Here is a 17,351-nt window from a genome sequence, read left to right on the forward strand (position 1 = left end):
GGAAGGAAGCGGTTCATACTGTTGCATATACCTTGAATAGGGTTCAAGTAAGAACAAACAACATAATGTCACTTTATGAGTTGTGGTATGACTAGAAACCATCAATCGAGTACTTCAAGGTATTTGACAGCAAGTGTTTTATCAAGAGGGATATGGATGGTTTAGGTATTTTTGATTCAAGGATTGATGAAGGGATCTTCCTTGGTTACTCAACTAATAGTAAGGCCTATAAATGATAGAAAAAAAGACTAAGAAGAGTCATTGAGAGTGTGCATGTAAGAGTTTATGAGGATACACACAAAGGAAGACAAGCACAAGTGAACTAGTATGATGATTCTGGTGATGCAGGTGAAGAAGATCACTCAGACAATGAACCAGAAGAAGCATCCAAAAGGGTCCCTAACCGGTATGTGCAAATAAACCACCTGAAAGAGCAGATTTTAGGTAATAAGAGTGATGGTGTGCAGACTAGGAGAAGACTTTCCTGGAATGATGAACAAGTCAATTTCTGCCTCATGACTAAAGTAGAACGTAAAACACTCAATGAGGCTAGCAAAAATAGAAAATGGATGGATGCCATGGAAGAAGAGCTGCAGGAGATTGAGAATAACAAGACTTAGGAATTAGTCCCTAGACTAGAAGACAAGAACATCATTGGCACCAAATGGGTCTAATAGAATAAGATGAATGAAAAAGGTAAAATTGTTAGGCATAAAGCTAGACTTGTGTGCAAGGGTTACTCTCAAGTAGAGGGCATTTATTTTGAAGAAACATTTGCACTGGTGGCTAGACTAGAAGCAATTAGGATGTTTCTATCTTTTTCAACCTACAAGGGTTATAAGGTATATCAAATGGATGTAAAATCTTCCTTCCTCAATGGAAATTTGGAAGAAGTTTACATGGAGCAACTAGAAGGCTTTCTGTTACATGATGATGAAACTTTTGTGTGCCGATTGAAGAAAGCCCTGTATGGTTTAAAGCAGGCTCCTAGGGCATGGTATTCAAGGCTAGATCAGTACCTGAAGGAGCAAGGATTCAAAAAGGGGAGTGATGACAATAATCTATATATCAACAAAGATGGAAATCACATGATCATTTTAGTTGTGTATGTAGATGACATCATTTTTGGAGGCAACAAGGACACTCTTTGCAAAGATTTTGCTGACCAGATGTAGTCAGAATTTGAGATGTTTGGAGAATTGAAACACTTCCTTGGTTTGCAGATATCATAGCTAGATAAGGGAATCTGTATCTCACAAACCAAGTATGAAAAGGACATGCTAAAGAAGTTTCAAATGGAGGACTAAAAATCGGTGAGTACCCCCATGGTGACTAGAAGAAAATTAAGAAATAATGATGAATCATCGATGGTGGATCATATATTATATAGATCCATGATAGACAGTTTGTTGTATCTTACTACTTCTAGACTGGATATAGTGCAGACGGTTTGTATGGTGGCTAGATTTCAAGCAACACCTAAGAAGTCACATATGAATGTCATAAGTAGAATTTTTAGGTACCTACAAGGGACACTCAATTATGGATTATGGTACCCTAAACAAGGGGAATTCATCTTGGAAACATATACTGATTTTGATTGAGTAGGTTGCATTGATGACCAGAAGAGCACAAGTAGTGGTGCATTCTTCCTAGGTGACTGGTTGGTCTAATGGCATAGAAAGAAGAAGGATTTAGTCTCCCTATCAACTGCTGAAGCAAAATACATTGTTGTTTCTACATGCTACTCTCAGGTGCATTGGATGAAGAAAACCCTCAAGGACATACAGGTAGATATCTTTGATCTTATTCCCATCTGGTGTGATAATTCAAGTGTCATCAACATATCAAATAACCTGACGATGAATTCAAGGACAAAGCATATAGCCATCAAGTATCATTTTCTCAGAGAGAAGTTTCAACGATAGGAAGTAAAGATGGAATATGTCCCTACAAGAGAACAAGTGGTAGACATCTTCAACAAACCATTACCGGTAAGCACTTTTGAGTACTTAAGACTCAAGTTCGGAGTTGTATCACCTAACTCATGTACTTAAGTTTGTAAGGAGATATATGGTTCAGGGGGAGTTAATAGTAGTATCTATATCTCTTGAACCACATGTTGATCATAGGGAAAAGTTCAGGGTTGTAGGTCTCAATACTAGCTATAATCACTAATAGAAGATTTTACTAAGGGGTGATAAGTATAAATCAAAGGGGGAGAATGAAGTACCTTGACCCTTTGTCATTGTGTCAAAGGGGGAGAAATATACCAGTATGAAGTCTTGCAATAAGTTGACATCAATGCCAAAGGGGGAAATTGTTGGCATCAGGTTGTCATTGATGTCAACTGGCATGGCATGGTCACCGGTCAGTAAGTAGTAGTGACCGATATGGGTGAAGTAAGACATGATGATGTCAACCAATATGTGTGTAAGAAGACATAAAGGTATGTTACCAGTACACATGAAATGCATCATTGACTCGTAAAGAAGAACCATCAACAAGGCAAAGCAAGTAAGCAAAGAAGAACAAAAGGATGTGAACTAGTATACACACATAGAAGTTTAATGCTACTAGTAAATGGACTTATTAGATCGACCAAGATGTTTGATGGAAGGCCAACTTGATTCACCGACATAGAAGAGGTCAACAGGTATGAAGGTCCACCGGTGAAGTTAGGTTATACCGGTAAGGTGAGTTGAACCGGTAGTTAGTCTTGGTTGGTGAAGGATGTTAAATTGACATATTAGACTGAAGATGATGCCAAACCGATATTGCAAATCGAGCATAGGTGGATGTTGACAAGGATGACAGGTGGAAACCAGGTGGTGATCACATAAAGGTTGGTAAAGTATTCATCGACGTAGCCATTAGCAAGTAGGTTGACGTTAATGAAGAACCTAAAAAATCATGGGAGGATGGCAGAATGTTATGGCTCGAGGAAGACAAGGTTGCAAGGTGATTGAACCAACCTTGCAAGATGATCTGATCTTTGTACCCATTTACCAAAGGAAACAACCAATCCATTAATGGTGATTGATAGAAAAATGCAGAAAAGCATGTCGTAGACATCCCAAAATAGAAAATGCACATTGAAAAGCGAGGAGATGGCAGTGACCATTCCTGAAAAAGCAAATCAGATCAAATCTAATATGGATCAAGATGGTGAGAGAAAAACCTAACACGACATCGTTTGAATGATGCTCTTGGCGGGAACCCTCTTAGATAAATAGGTAAACTCAAGACTAGAATGGATGGGATGCTAGATGTGAGGTGTGAGATGAAAGAGATCCTAAGCAAGAAAGACTATCTGCCTAAGAGTTATTTCTCAGAGAGTCAGAGTGTGTGTTAGCAGGTCACCGGTGGGAGGGTCTAACCGGAAGAGATAGAGTAATTGGTGAACTATTACAGATTTAACATTCAAGAGTACTGGTAAGGAGCGATTGGTTAGGAAGGCATCCAAGTGTGACACTGTAAAGTGTGTGGCTCAAAGAGAGAGAAGAAAGGATAGGAGTAACTGACAAGTGACCATAAAGAGTAATCTGATAATTGGCAGTGTGATAATTAGTGAAGAAGAAGAGGTTGTTTAATTGGTAGAAATCCATTGATCAAGTGTTACATAACTCATTTGCAACTAGGTGCTTTCATTTCATTAAAATTGTATTGCATTATATTACACCGAGTTGGTGCTTGGTGCAGGGGTTGGTGCCCTAAATCAGTAAGGGTTGGTTCTCCTTGGGTTGGTACCCTAAATCATTGTAATATGTTGTTTTGTTGTGAGTCTGGATTGGAGCAGTAAACTCTAGCAGCATTTCTCACCAAGGTTTTTCCCATATTGGGTTTTCCTCGTACATCTGGTGTTGTGGGTTATGCATTTGTGTGTTTTCCTCTTTTGATATCCACTCTTATCTTGCCAGTTTTATTGTTTAGTGTTTAGGTTGATAACCATTATTCCAAGCTTATTTTAAAAAGAAAGAGTTTAGGAACCACTGATTTACCACCCTCTTAGTGGTACATTTTGTTCAACAAAGGAGAGTCATAATAGAGAAGGGGAGTCAGAATAGTCTAGAAAGTTGTGTTATGCTAATTCCACTCATCTCAAAAAATGTTTCACAAAGAGGGTTGAATGGTCTAGAAAGTTGTGTTATGCTAGTCAACCTACCTTAAAGAAGTTAAAAAAGGAAGAGTTGAAATATCTAGCAAGCTAGTGGAAGGATAGGGATTATTTTCTTGAGTTAAAAGAATTGGTAAAGAAGGAGGAGGATTACTTGATGTAGAAGCATGTTTTGATGGCCGATAATTTTATCTTGCAAAATAGTCTTTAAGCATTTGAACCTTACGAGTGTCTTCTATAGAAGTTTGAGAGTTGGGATATACTAGACCTTCTTTAATAAATCACGTGGGAGGGTCTACAAGGATCTTAATTCCTTGTTCATGTTTTCCAAGTCCATGTCCTCGATAACCTTGTTTTGAAATCATATATATCCAAATTCATAGGATATTCTCAATTGTGAAGGAGAAGGGCTTTCAATATGAATTTATTTAAAAAATTTAGTGTAAGGACACATAGAAGGGTCAAAGGGATAATTAAATGAAGAAGAGATATCCTTTGTAGGGAAATTCTCCTTTCTATCATCATTATTCATGTCCCCTTTAGTAGGTGGGAAAGAAGGGTCCTTATCATCTAAGGCTTCATCTTTGCTTAATGTTATGTGGGGAGATAGATCATGAATAAAATTCATAAAATCATCTTGCCTACAAATATGTTGATGGTCAAGATAAGTTCTAGGAGAATAAGGAGTATCTAGAGAGATTGATATACCAACATTTTGATCTTATCCCCCTTGCACTAAGGTGTATGAGAAGAAGATAGTGTCATGTTGATCTTCAATGCTTGCTATCCATTATAGAGATCATTTATAGAAGTATATTATTTCCTAATTCTCATGAGATAACCTAGGAGAGGTACAAGTTTTAGCCTTTTTAATGACATCTCTAGGATTATCACTATCTACAAAAGATTTTATGTGATCTACATATGAAATGAATTTTCTTAAAAATATCATTATAAAACAACATAAAACATGTATAAAAGCTTTGAGAGATGATTTGAAAGTAGGAATTATCTTTTAAATTCTAATGATGCCATATGCAAGAGTACTACATGAGTGAAAAAGTAATGTAAAGTGAAAGAAACCATTATACAACACATGATTCTGATAAATATAACTAAGAAACAATGTAATCACATGTAAAATAGAAAACCAATCAGATTTACTAAATTCCATTATGAAAAATCCCAAATCAGATTTTAAGACTCAATTTAAAAATTATGCGAACCCACAAGTCAATTTTAGAAGAAAAAGTTAGAGTTTTTATGAATTTAACCTCTAAATTTATGTAATTCAATTGTATATATGAGTGCAAATATTAATGTTGAAGTGCAGATAAGTTAAATTCTGAGACAATGAATCAAAAGTAAGCATGAAAGAAGTTGGGTTCACCAAAATGTAATAGTTTGATTTAGAAATTAGGGTTCATCAATTAAGATAATAAAACCACTAATCTAATCAAATCAACTATACATTAAAGGGGGGAGGAAATTCAATAAATCTAGTCACAATTCAATTAGTAAAAGGGTTGAGATATCAAATAGATTACCTATATGTTGTTTCCCCTTTTAGAGTTGAAATTGGATGTGTATTGTAGAGTTTAGGGTAAAGCAATGAATAATTAAAATGAATAAGAAATAACAAAGTGCCACAGTTTTCAGACAGAGCCATAGACAAAGATCTAAGTAAGAGAAGAGGATAAAAACATGTTGCTAGAAATTGTGCTGATTTATTGGGACCAAGGTGGTAGGTTACCTTGGCCCTGTAACTCTTGGATAGGCAAGGGGGAAATTTTTTGGATCAGGGAGATGCACAAGATCAATTGTCAGAAGTTCAGGTGAAATTCCTGGGACTATGGTGGTAAGTCACCTTGGTCCTCCACTTTTTTCTCCTTCAAAATCTAAATCCGTTCGTCGTCGTCAACTTTGCCAAAATCTTTAACTAGAACTCCTAAATCAATTTCCTACACACATAGAGAGAGAAAAAGGGTTGTGAATAGGGGTTTTCCTTAGGTCAAACCTTGATTCAGGAATTAACCTTGAATTGAACTAAAGTATGAAATGTAAATAATGAAGTAAATGTTGTAAGATATACCTCAAATTTATAATGGTAGATAGAAGATTAATAATGCATTGCTTCTTAGATGTGTTCACAAATGTTGAATATAATAACATGACAAACATATGGACATGAAAGACCTAATCAAACACACATGCTTTCATAAATATTGATGTTACTTTGCTCCATGATTCTTGAAGGATATGGTGGGATGAAATGTTGCCTTGAATGCTTGATGTTGGATGAGTGAATGCTATGAATGGAGTCTTAAAGTCTTTGATCTAAAATGGATTGATAGGATGTCCTTATATAGGGTTCCCTAGATAAATTACCAATTAGGCTGACCTCCAATGGTCACATTGAGACACAAGGACCAAAATCCATCAGGGAGGGGGAGAGCCTGTCCATATTTAAAATGGGTCATGGTTAAGGAGGAATAGGGTTCCATAGCACCATGGTCTAGATAGGGGCACCACAATTCCCTTGTCCTCCAAAATAAGGACAAGAAGCCACCAAATAAAAAGGGCATAGCCCTCAAATGAGGTCCACTCAATGATGTAAAAAAGTGACATCAGGTTCAAAGTAGAGAGGGCCAAAATAGGCCTAGGGGGAATGAAGATAGGACACACTAAGGTAGGAGCAAAAATACGAGGTGTGAATTGTACCAGTTATAATTTATGATGCTACACCTATATAAAAGGAACCCTACCATATGAAAACAAGATAACTAATAGAATTAAAAGCCCCATTGTAGGAATTTCCAATGAAATGATTAATATGATCTTGTTGGCTTGATGATGATTTTAATGTATCCATCACTTGTTGTCATTGATGAAATACTCTCACACACAAATATGATTACATTGACTATCAATGTAACTTCAGTTTGTTTACACTATCAACCGGTATGTTTAAGGTTTATCTCTAACCGGTACTTTGTGTCAACCGATATGTGCATAAGAGACAACCTGTGGCTACACTAAGTCGACATCAAAATAAAGATGAAGATGAAGATGTAGATCAAGAAGAAGATTCTAGGATAATAGTTCAGATGTTTTGTTCCAACCAGCATTGACTGTTCTAACTGGTATTTGATTTTGTGATGAGTTACCAACACCAATTTCTTGGCAGTCATTTTTGTGATGAGTTTTGATCACTTGTCTAGATACACTGCACCTAAGAAATTATGTTTTGATTTCCTTAGGCCGACATAAGATTTGAATGCCTATTTAAAGACATCTTAGTGAATTATTTGTAGAGGAGATTATGCAAATACTGATATACATCAAGAGTGAAAGCTTTTGTTGAAGAGCGATAAGTGTTAAGATGAAGAGTGGTGTTGAATGTACTTAGAAGGATCTGATCAAGCAAGTATTGTGCTACTCAGAATAGGTCAAACCATTCTTGTTGTTTTCTAATCATTACAATAGAATCAAATCCCCTAACCGGGTAATCTCTAGCACGCTTCATTGTACAAATCCTCTAACAAGGTGATCCATTAGTTTGTATTCTCAAATCTTCCAACGAGGTTACTCCTAATAGGGTAGTACTCTTAACAGAGTATAAGCTTCTAATCAAGGTTTGGGATCTCTAACAAGATTCGCTCCTAGTAGAGCACTTTGTAGACCTTAACTGGTCAATTATCTATTACTACAGATAGTTAACTTGTGAGTTCCATCTCACTGTAGTTTTTATCTAGTTGTGTTTTCAATGTATAAACATGTGTTATGGTGGATGCTTTACTTTTTGTGGATGCTATTATATCATTTTGGATAGCATGTATTTTTTTTAAATTCTTGGTTAAGTTCATCTACCGGTTAGTGTTTGAAGTAGTGTTTTATTTGGTGTCACTAATTCACCCCCCCTCTAAGTTCTTTTCAAGTCCATCAGATACAATATATCTCCCTAGGGAGAACTTGTTATTTTCATCAAGGACATAATGTTGAGTCTATGTATTGATTATCATCTACTAACCAAAGCAACAACAAAGAATGATTATCCTTTATCTCACATCAAAAATATTTTTGATCCAATGCATGGTACAATGATCTTTGAATCGAAAATTGATCTTAGAGTTGGATATCAACAATTAAGAATAAAGGATGAAAACATCCATAAAAAGTGACTTTCTTGAGGAGATATGGGCATTACAAATTCACAACCTTAACTTCTGGTTTGAATAATTTTGTAGCATAATTTATGAGCTTGATGAATAATGTCTTTAGGGATTATTTAGACAAGTTCATAATTTTTTTCTTAGATGATATTTTAATATATTCTAAAAACAAAGAAGAACACAAGCAACATTCTAGATTGTCCTAAAATGGACAAGAGAATATAAGTTGTATGGCTAATTATCAAAATATACATTTTTCTAGAAAGAAGTGAAATACCTAAGTTATAATTTTTGTTGAGGGAATTGCAATAGATCCTTATAAAACTAACACTATTTTTAAGTTTCCAGAACCCAAAAATGTGCATGAAGTATGTAGTATCATGGGTTTGGCTAAGTATTACATAAAATTTGTATTAAACTTTTCAAATATTTTTAACACCATCAGTTTACTCTAAAAGAAGGGAAAATGGTTTGAGTGGTTTGAAAAGTGCGAAGAACCTTTTGGAATTCTTAAGAAGAAGTTGACTTTTAAACCAATTCTTAGAGTTCTCAATCTAGAAGGTCATTTTGTAGTCATCATCATCAATGATTTAGGTGAAGGTTTGGGTAGTGTTCTTATTCAAGTTGGACATGTAATAGCATATGAGTCCAAAAAAATGTGACCATATGATAAAAGTATGTTTCAAATGATTTAGATTTGGCTGCAATTATAGATGTTCTCCATGTATGGAGAAACTATTTGTTAGGAAAGTAGTTTGAGATTAAATTAGATAATCAAGGTCTTAAAATATATCTTCACCAAACAAAAATCTCAATGCATGACAAAGATGATGATTGGATTTTTTGTTACATTATGATTTGAAACAAATTATATAAAAGGAAAGGAGAGTTAAGTTGTCAATACACTAAGTTGCAAAATACATAGTGAAACAATGGTCTCAATACAATCAACTTTCTAAGATTAGGAAGTAATGAATTCTTTAGGAGATGAACTCTATTAGCATGTCAAAACAACACTTTTAGAAAATTCTCAAGATGCCAAATATGAAGTGTACCATCTTGAAAATGATTGATTAATGGGGTACAAATATGGGATTCATGTTATAGATGATGATTCGAGAGATCTTATGTTAAGAGAATCACATTGTGTTTCATATCCTAATCATCTAGGATTAACAAATCTGTTAGAAAATTTGAAATCACTTTATTTTTAGAAAGGTATGAAGTAAGACCATGCAAGATTTGTGGCTAGATGTTTAGAATGTTAGTGAGTCAATGTTGAGCATCAACATACAACAAATTTTTTTGTACCCTCACGATTATCTCAAATAGAAATACCAAATTATTAGCATGGAATTTCTTCAAGGGTTTCTTGTGTCAAGAAATTGTCATGACACAATTTTGGTGGTTTTAGACAAAATTACAAAGGTAGCTCATTTTATTCTAAGAAACCTTATTGATGGAGCAACTATTCTAGCAAGAATATTTGTCAAAGAAATGTTCATATTGAATGAAGTTAACAAGAATATTGTTTTAGATACAGATGCATGGATGACTTCAAGGTTCTACCAAGCCTTGTTTTGAGCACTAGGAACTCAATTGAATATGTTCATCTTATCATCCAAAGATAGATGGTTAAGAAAATAGTAAATCAAGTTCTTGAGGATGTATTTCATGGATCAATAATATAAGTGGGAGGAGTACCTTCCAATAGTTGAATTTTGTTAGGAAATAATGCTTTAAACCCACATTCCAATAATACATTTCCTACATAACCCATGAGAGAAAAGCATGCATACAAGCTTACAAAATCACCATAATGCAAAGATCAAAATAGAAAAACCACAAGATAACACAATATATATCCTGGAAACATCCTCATTGGGGAAAAACCCAACCTCCAAAAGCATCCATACTCCATTGTATTAGTCAGCCATAAAGCAACAAGAGTTACAATGAATGCCTCTAAATCATCAAGCCCTCCAATGCATTCCCATATGTCCAAGTATGAATCCACACATCCTATGTCATGCTTCACAAATGCAATCCTCCAAAGGACTCAATACAATGACAATCCAAAACCACCAACCAACCTTAACTACTAAACATGTGCTTGCTTATATAGACCCAAGCTCACACAAAAACAACTAATGGTAAAGCAAAACCATGTGCCACAAAATGATGTTCTTACCTACCCCTTGACCCCAAATTCAATATTGGGTACGAAGTTTTCTCTTTTTAAATATCTTTCCCCAATATTAAATAATTACAATATAATAATCACATGTTACAATACAACTCATCAAGTGGCCCCTGAGAATATTTTCAAGGAATCTCTACATGTTACACATCCATGTGCAACATCAATTAAATAAATATTACATTACATGTCCATGGGAAACTCACATAATAAATAAATATTACAATTACAACATTAATATGCAAGGTGTACAACACCTTATTTCCCAACAAACTTTATTATCATAAATTATATCATTCTACTATAAAAATGGCTCCTTTCAAAGTATCATATGGCAAGAAGTGTTGAACTCCTATAAGTTGGGATAAACTAGAGGATCGGATTAGCCTTGGGCTAAAAAATACTGATGGAAACCTCAACACACTTATTCTAGAATTCAATATTACATCAACATGCTTATTCCAAGCATTCACATTAAAGAGTATTAAATGATAACATCATAAAACATTAACACATGGACACCAATATTTTATAAGTGGAAAACCCAAATTGGGAAAAACCATGGTGTGTGCCAACTCACATAATCAATCCACTATATAGAAATGATTTACAAAAAGGGAGCTCATTGCATCGGATTTGCAGACCAAGGCTAACTGCTCTTGGGGCAAGATACAAAAATGACTTGCAAACTTGATGCCAACTATAATAGGGCAAGATACAAAATTACAACTTATAGAAAAAAACTGCATGAACAAAGACATCTCAGTATGCTGATTATAGTCTTTGTTATACACAAATGCTGACCTTACTCAAATATCCAAACTATCAAATCTCTTGATCATTTCTTCTCTATCAACTAACATCTCTACACTACAAAGCCTTATGATATAGTAACTTTGATCACATCGACATCCTTACATCAAGTCCCACACACTCATAACTGAATTCCACACTTACATATCATACATATTTTCTTTTCAACAAATCATCACATATATACCAAAACCAAAACAAACCATCCTCACCAAGTCAAAAAAAAAAAGATTGTAATGTATAAGCACATTTTTGACCCAAGATATACAACCAGACCAAAATATGAAACACATAGAACATAAACTGGAATAAACCAAATCAAATGTGCAACACCAGACCAAAATAATACTTCACACATAATCACTAGACCAAAAATATATGTCACATCTAACTCTGATAATATATCCCAATCCTATGTACTAGTCACATCATTTCACAATTGCAAAATTCCAAACTAAAACAAGCAACACTCGAACCACAAAGATCAAGCTTCTAACAAGTTGATATCAATCAGATCAACTGCCAATGCAACCTGTCTAAGTCCAAACCAAGAAACCAATCAAAGTAACCTTTGGTCCAAAAAGATAAATGCAAATACTTCAACACTGTAGCTTAACTCCGCTAATGTCTTGACCAAAACCCGTCCAGACCACACTGTTTGACATTAATGACAACACTAGTACATTCAGGGCTATTTTCTGACGACCCATCGTCGAAAGTCCGACTACAACACGTCGGATTGCTGACAAATGTAGCTGTCGAAAAAATCATCATTGAGCTTCTCGATGATGTGATTGAGCATCGAAATTCCGATAACACCATGAACTCTTCCAATGGCTGCTATGTTTGCTCCTCTGAACAAAAATGTCATCAGATTATGGTCAAAATTTTGATGCTCGCCCACTACCATGCATCGACGACCATCTGACAAGGTAGTGATGTCAGATATATAACATCTTTGTCAGATGTTTCTTTAGTTGTCATCAGAATTCTGACGGTATCAGATGTCGTGGGTCCGACGACTAGGCCTTCGGTGCATGAAAGCATTGAATGAGTTCTACTTTTAAAAATTACATAAAACATTTTTAATTTATTTGATTTAGTCTTATTTGAAAAAATGATTATCAATGATGTTTCCTTTCTCCAAGTTTTAGATCTAGGATCTTTCTGTCAGATAATATGTAACATCCAATGACTAAATCTTTTCTTTATAGATGCTTATTTTATTTAATCATCTGAGTCTGAATTATTAATTATATCTGTGCAGAAGCAGAAGATACAAGTTGAAGAGTCATGTGCAAGTAAATTTTGTAAAAGAAAGTAAGCCGACATTATCTTGAATGACATGGAAACAAGCTCATCAGCTGCCCATAAGAGAGCAATTGGAGAAAAGCAGAGGAAAGTGTTAAAGGGTGATAAATACATAGAGAGTATGCAGTACAAACAAACAATGTCTGGAGTGTGTGATGTGAAATCTCTAATTTATGTCTGGAGGGACTAACTGGTTTTAGAGTTCCTGGGAAACCCATTGGGCCACGCTTGGAGGAAATCAATGTGTTCATGCAAGGGCCACCTTTTTTCTATTATGAGAATGATGCTTTTGCATCGAAGGATATTTGGAAGACAATATCCAAAAAATTTCTATAGTGCATGGAACCACAGTTGGTGGACTGGAAGTAATTTTTCAGCTTCCAAAAGACCAAGAGGTTATGTACACAATCTCCCAATAGAAGGGTGATTTCAAGCATTAACTCTCCCCCCCATGACTATTTAGGAAGCACTTCATCATACAAATGACTATTGGCCTCCATGGGATCAAAGAAAAAAATTGAATTGCATAGACTCTAGACGACGTGGTAGTGTCCTTCGTGAAGAACTCTATACTATAATTGAAAATTCACGAGGGAAACTGCAAGATAGTGAACAAAAATACATTCTTGAAAAGTGCAAAGAATGGAACTTGGTTGGGTGGGGCCAATTTAGGTGGCTCCTCTAGAGGTTGACGAGATAGAAATTATATTAGGATTTAAAAAAGATCACACTCTTGGAACTTCTTGTGCAACTGATTGATTGCACTGTTTGGGTAATGCATTCCAAATAGATATAGTTGCATACCATTTATCTATCTTGAAAGCATTTTATCATGATGGCATTAAATTTATTTCTCTATTTTATGATATTGGTGGAGCAGAGGTTGCTTTGCACCAATTTTCTCGCCCTAAGTTTTTCTGAAGCTTAGTTTGTTGATTCAATGACTTCCACACTAGGTACAGAAACCGGTTCTTCTTATGACACTTCTTCAGGTTTCTTCTTCCATGTTGTCTTCATATCTGCTTGAACAGTTTCAACATCAATCTTTCCTTTCAGAGTGACCGGTATATCATCTGATATGCTCTTTCTCATTCTATAGGTTCTGGCAGGGTGTCCCGGTTTGTTGCAATGATAGCAAACCATTCCAGGTGCTCTCCATCATCCATTATTCATGTTTCCATTCTTCCTTTTGCATGTTGCAGCAGTGTGACCACGACCATGACAGATCAAGCAGGTTGCTCTCCAACCAGTTGCCGCTTGATAGCCACCACCACCTGACTGATGGTCATAGGCATTATACCGGTTTGGATTCCGGTTCACAGAGGATTCAGGAAAAACTCCTTGACTCCTTTGAGGATATCTTCCAGTGTTGTGTATAACAGACTTGCATTCAAATGCTCTATACCTAAACTTGTTGCATGCATAACAGTTACCATTGAATCTATTGGATCTTGGCTTATTATTTAGAAAGTAGGAAAAATTATCATAAGCCTTACTTCTACATACATTGGTAGTGTGTCCTTCCTTGAGATAATTAAAGCAAACAGGTTTGAACTTTTGCTTACCTTTATCCTTTGGTGCCGGTTGCTTCTTTGATGCTCCATCTTTTGTTCCAGAGGTCTCACCTTCCTCATAACCAGAAAAACCAAGTCCAGTGGTATTCTTAACCGGTTTTGTTGATTCAAGCTTTTGTTCTAGCTTAACAGTGCTCTTATTGAATTTGGTAAGTATTTCCTTTGACTCAGTGAGTTCTTTGGAAATAGCAGCATTGGATTCCTTCAAGGTTGCATTCTCAAAAATAGCCATGTTTAGTTCACCTTGCATTTCTTCTTTTTCCACTTTACGCTCTTGGAGATGAGTGGTAAGTGCACTGATTTCTTGCTTCAGCTTGGAGATCTCATGATCTTTGTCTTTTACTAGATCTTCAGCTTTCCTCCGGTTCTCAAGCTCTTGACACATTCTAATAGTTAGTCCTTCCAGTTCCCTTCTTAGGTTAGCATTAGATTCATTCAATTTTTCAACTTCTTCAACTAGTGCTTCCATGTCTGCTTCATCAAAGGAACTATTTTCAGTAAGCTCCATTAGTTTTTCAGCATGCTCTCTTCTCTTTGCTAAAGAGGCTTTATATTTGACTTTGAGTTCATCAAAGGCTTTCTCAGTCTGAGTGAGATGATGAGTAAGTTCCCTTACAGTGTATTCCCCCATATCTCCTTCCAAGTGGTTAAACTTATAGAAAGGTTGGCTCTGATACCAATTTATGAATACTAAGAAGGGGGGGGGGGTGAATTAGTATACCAAAAAATACTGAATTCAAACACTTAAACAGTTTAGTAGTAAACTGGTATAATAGTTTTACTAACAGACCGGTTAAGACAAGTGCAAACCAAACAACAAATAAGGCATTCACCCACAGGAGCACAATCACCATAATACAAGATATTTTGACGTGGAAACCCAAATGGGAAAAACCACGATGAGAAGAAACTCACAAGTAACTATCTACAGAATAGTAACCAGACTGGTTAAGGTCTTACAATGTTCTTCACCAGAACATATCCTATTAGGAATCTCAATTTTTGTTAGGAGATAAGTCCGATTAAAGACTACCTTGTGAGAGGATTTCAGATCCACAGTTGTGAACCACCTTGTTAGAGGATTTACAAAGGCTTTGCCAGGCCTACCCGGTTGAGGATTTACAAAGGCTTTGCCAGGCCTACCCGGTTAAGGGTTTTAGACTTTTTGAAGATGTGAGTAATCAACAAGTGAGTGATCTAAATACTAGCATAGTATGCTTGGTTAGATCCTTGATAGCTCATTGTTAATGCATTTCAGCATTACTTCAGTCTTCAAAATCTCCATACTCTATTTCTTCACACATACCTTATCTTCTTCTGTGATCGCACAAGCAAAAACCTCATCAACCATCTAAAAACCCTAACAACCTCTAAAACCCTAGACATGATGTCCTTATAAAGGAATATGATTTCATGTCAGTCCAATAGGATTACATTGCAAGTTCCTAGGTTCAGTGCATCTGGACACATTTGGTAACACGATACAAAATCACTGCCAAAGTGTCGGTGGATGATAACTCATCACAAAAATAATACCGGTTGGTAACTCATCACAGAGTAATACCGGTTCATGAATTTACCTATTACTGGTTCACATATTTTATCGATTACCGGTTTGTCAAAATGAAGACTAGGAAAAATGATAACAACCGCTTTGTTCCTTCATACCGCTTTGGGATCCTCGAACCGCTTGAGACCGGTAAACACTTTCTACAAAACACCGATAGTCTAAAGACTATAATACATAATACCGGTTGGAACAAATACCGGTTGAGCATAACTCATACATACAAAAAGTGATCTCAAAGCAAGTGTGTGTCCATCAATGACAATCACAACATCATCATAAAAAATGCCATCATAAAAACCACTTCATCTCCTTCTGATTCTTCATTTGTAACACCTTCATCAACAACATAATAATAGTTCTTATGATACTTATACTTTGGGTTAGTCTTGTCATACTTCTCATGCTTCTCCTATCTATCATTCCTATCATTCTTATCAAATTTTTCATGCCTATCATATTTAGACATTCTCTCTAGGCATCTTGAAGCAAAATTTCCTATCTGATTGCAAGAAACATTTCAAAGACAATTTTCCATCATACTTACCAACTCCCGTAGGCAATCTTTGGGAAATCAATACTTCAAGCTCTTACAATTCTCTTTCTTGCTCTTCCATTTATCTTCTCTCTCTTTCATATCTGGATATTCTACATTCTTTAGGGTCATAATTCTGCTTTCTGGATATAGATTCTCTAAATAATGTCTCAATCTTTCCATGCAATTCACTAAATTTTCTCAGTTCAAAAGCAACAATCTTTCCAACCAACATATCTCTTATCACTATGGTCACACTCCAGATTTCATCAATAGAAGCTACCTTATGTTTGTAAGGAGGCAATGATCTCAACACCTTAGCAACAATTTCATCTTCTTCAAGGGTTCTACTGGCACATTCAATACCTAGGACAAGGTCATTCACCTTAGCCATGAAGGAATATATGTTCTCATATTCTCCCATCTTCAGCATCTCATACTTCCCTTTGCAACTTGTCAACTTTTACTTGTTTATCTCTTTCATACAAGGTCTAAAGCTTCTCCCATATCTCATGTGCAGTCTGAAGTCCCATCACATTAGTCATCTCTGAATTAGTCAGGGTGCTTAGCAATGCTTCCTAAGCTCTAATGTTATTTTCATCTTCCTTGATCTCATCAGTAGTAACTGATCCATTCAGAGGAACATAATAGGTATTCTTAGTAATCTTCTAGTAATCCTCTCCAACACATCTCAAGTGCACTTCCATCCGGTTATTCCATATAGCATAGTTACTTTCATCAAACCTCAGACTCTCCTTCTTAAATATAACACCTCCAGTTGCCATTCCAGATCTCCTCAAGTTGTTAAGCTTCTTTAAGATGATATAGCTCTGATACCAATTGTTGGAAACAACAATGATAGAAAACTAAGGGGGGAGGTGAATCAATTTTCTACCGGATCTACAAACTTGACCACAAATACAAAACTGATAAACTACAGTAACAACAAAGATAAGAAAATTGGTAGCACAACACACAACACCAAGATTTTGATGTGGAAAACTCGGTTAAGGGAAAAACCACGGTGGGAACCTACCCACAATAAGATGATACTCTGCAATA

The sequence above is a fragment of the Cryptomeria japonica genome, chromosome 2 (assembly GCF_030272615.1).
Source record: "Cryptomeria japonica chromosome 2, Sugi_1.0, whole genome shotgun sequence".
Taxonomy (NCBI): domain Eukaryota; kingdom Viridiplantae; phylum Streptophyta; class Pinopsida; order Cupressales; family Cupressaceae; genus Cryptomeria; species Cryptomeria japonica.